At 43.3% G+C, this 3,470-nt stretch overlaps 1 non-coding gene across 1 annotated transcript; it reads right to left on the bottom strand.

Moving 5' to 3' along the window:
• Positions 1 to 2,796: 2,796 nt before the first annotated feature.
• trnas-gcu (transfer RNA serine (anticodon GCU)) lies at positions 2,797 to 2,878 on the bottom strand. Its single transcript has one exon. It is a non-coding gene; the product is annotated as a tRNA-Ser (tRNA).
• Between the last annotated feature and the right edge of the window lie 592 nt (positions 2,879 to 3,470).

The raw sequence follows: 3,470 nt of genomic DNA, 5'->3' as shown, positions 1-3,470 counted from the left end.
CTACATGTCATTAAAAGTTGCTCCAGGTGAGAGTGGAGCTCCCAGAATGATCTCCCAAAGCTCCCTGCTCCAGGCCAACTGAAGCTGCTCCAAATGAGGTTAGATCTTGCATTCGGATGTGCCAATGCTCCCTGCTGCTCCATGTCAATGGAAATTGCTCCAGGTGTGGTTGGAACTCCCAGACGGATGCCACAATGCTCCCTGGTCCACGTCAAAAGACGCTGTTCCAGATGAAGTGGGAGCTCCCATCCCTGGCGGCGCACATACGTATATACCATCATAGAAATACTTGCCACTGAACATTTCCACCACTGGAACCATTGGTGGAATATCCACATCATGAGGAGCTAATATTATTTTTAGTCACCACCAAATCATTATTTCCAAAAGTAATTCTTTCTTAAACCTTACTTAGCATGTGCATACTGCAGTCAATCCAAAGTAAGATAATGGTGCTAATTGATCTATGCTTAATAAACATGTGTTGATCCTATTTTTCATGTTGAGTAACTGCGAGTTAGCAAGGACAATGTTTATATTGAAATCACACTTTTATTCCAGGTGAGAGAATGTGGTTTGCATTATTTAAAATGAACTTGTTCACTGTGTAAAATGACCAAATAAATCTCAATTTCAAAACAAAATTGGTAATGTTGTCATCTATCTTAAAATGTGATGTCTTCTTCTTTCAACCAGACGGGTATTATAACGAAAAGTCTATTAATGATATGCGTATAAAGACACTTTAAATCGCAAGGTTTGTGAAGGTTTGAAGCTCAGGTTGAGGTTTAGGGTTTAGGTTTGCTCGCTGAGCTGTAGGTTTGATAGACAGACATTTCATTACCTGGCTCAGTAACATCATTAGGGGCGATCTCCAAGTGAAGCGAAGCTGTTGTGTCTTGCTTTCTATTTATATCGTTCTCCTGGATGGGGTTCCTGGGGTTTGTGGTGATGTCATTTCTGGTATGTTTTCTGCGGGGTTGATAGATTGCTTTTTGATCTATGTGTTTGTTTATGGCATTGTTGTTGGAGTGCCAGGCCTCTGGGAATTCTCTGGCGTGTCTTTGCTTAGACTGTCCCAGGATCAATGTGTTGGCCAAGTCGAACCGGACGACCAAAAATCCATAAACCAGGAGCCCCCTCAGACCCATAGTCTCATTACCCAGAGCACCAAATTACAGACTGGACAAAAAACTACACGCAAGACTGAAATACCTCATAGAAGATTCACAGCACTCCATCCACTCCACCCAGGAATTCCTAAAAATCATCAAAAACACCAAAGTAGAGTAAGGGAAGCAATGGTCTCATTCGACATAATAGCACTGTTCACCTTCATCAACATCGACATGGCAAAGGAAACACACTTTTAGAAGAGACCATCACACACACCAACCACCATCAATCACATTACCAACGAAAACATCATGAAGCTTGTGGATCGGTGCCTCACCACCCACTACACTTTCAACAACATCGTCTACAAACAAACCCCCAATGGCCCACCCATAGGACCTCCGCTATCAGGAGCCAGACTACGAAGACCCCTCGGAATCCTAGTAGCACACAAACCCACCAACACTCTCAAACAAAAACTAACAAACTTAAAAGAACCAGAACAATCCAAAGACAAAACCAACGTCATCTACAAAATTCCATGCAAGGACTGTCACAACTACTACGTAAGACAACAGGAAGAAAGTCACGACCTTCTCTCCCTCGTAGCCCTACATACGGATTAAAAATACCACGATTTCTACTGGGACAACACATCTATCCTGGGACAGGCTAATCAAAGACACGCCTGAGAATTCATAGAGGCCTGGCACTCTAACCACAACGCCATAAACAAACACATAGATCGAGATGCCATCGATCAACCCCTCAGAAAACGAACAGGAAATGACATCACCACAAACCCCAGGAACCCCATCGAGGAGAAAGATATAAATAGAAAGCAGGAGACAACAGATTCTCTTCACTTGGAGGTCGCCACTGATGATGATGTTACCTAGCCAAGTAATGAAACGTCTGGATATCAAAGCTACAGCTGAGCAAGCAAACCTTCACCCTACATTTTAAATTATTTTTCATGTTTATGTTGCATGAATCTGCGGTCATTGATCCACAGTTTAGTTTCACTCCCTAAAGGTAACATGCTGATTTCTCCAGTTGTTAATAGTTCAATGTGATGCATCCACTGTGTGCATAACGAGAGGGAGCTTGCTCCCCACATCTTGTGTTTATCTGTGCCTTATGTCCAGCATTCATCAATGGCGAGAGCAAAGGGCGAGGGCGAGACCAATGTGTCAGTCTTTCCGTGGCCATGCACGGCACCAACATTGGCAATTCTCCACTGTGCATTTACAGCCAGTTCTCAGTGCCCCTACACCCACGCCCTGCCCCTTTGAAGTATCGCCATCATTTTGTGCTGTCTCGCTGTGCTCTTCTCACCAGGATGAATTACTTCTTCTCAATCTCTTTCAGATTTCATCTGACAAAACGTTCATTAAGAATTCCTTTGCATAAACATGCACTTCGCAGCTCTCGTTATTTGATTTTCCTGGATGTCTTTCATACGAAAAAAACGTTCACAGCAACTTGATTTGCAAAAGGAAACCACGCTCCCTTTCAATATCCCAATGCAACCTACATTTCAACACAGTTCAGTCAACAGGCTCAAACCATTCTTGGAAATTTTGGAATAGCGTAAATGCATATAAACTGACCATTAGCGTTCCCATACGACAGCCGTGATCATCTGAAAACAGCACCATTGAATGCTGTTGATGACAGCGACGAGTGTGGGATTCGAGCCCACGCGTGCAGAGCACAATGGATTAGCAGCCCATCGCCTTAACCTCTCGGCCACCTCGTTACACATGCACGAAAAGCTCTGACCTTATGAATAATTGAATTGGGTAAATTATGCAGAGCAGCAGATATTTCTCCCTGGTGTTGGTAAAATGATAAATAACATAGTACGGTTCCAAGAGTATGTTCTGACCCCTGGGTTGTGGGGCAAGTGCACTCCCACTGTCAGACAATGCACACAGTGATCTGAACAAAAATGAGGAAATGAATATGTAACAAGGTCTGTTGAATTCTGTGAAGATTTGAAGTCAACGGAATGAAGAACCCGAGACAGCAGAAGGTGTTCTTTCAATAAAGAGTTGAATAGAGCTCTTAAGGATAGTGGAATCAAGGGTTATGGGGATAAGGCAGGAACAGGATACAGATTGAGGATGTTCAGGCCATGATCATAATGAATGGTGGTGCTGGCTCGAAGGGCAGAATGGCCTACTCCTGCACCTGCTGTAAATTGTCTATTAAATTGCCTGTGAGGAATTGTTTTCCAGACTGGAGGAGAGTGCATAGTGCTCAATGTCATTATTCGGAACACCGAACTTCCGCTCAGATGTTTTTGACACGCACTTGTGTACAGAACAGACATTTTCAAAATCCAAAAT

The sequence above is a fragment of the Chiloscyllium punctatum genome, chromosome 17 (assembly GCF_047496795.1).
Source record: "Chiloscyllium punctatum isolate Juve2018m chromosome 17, sChiPun1.3, whole genome shotgun sequence".
Taxonomy (NCBI): domain Eukaryota; kingdom Metazoa; phylum Chordata; class Chondrichthyes; order Orectolobiformes; family Hemiscylliidae; genus Chiloscyllium; species Chiloscyllium punctatum.
The sequence above is the reverse complement of the archived record's forward strand: the minus strand, read 5'-3'. Positions and strand labels throughout refer to the sequence as shown.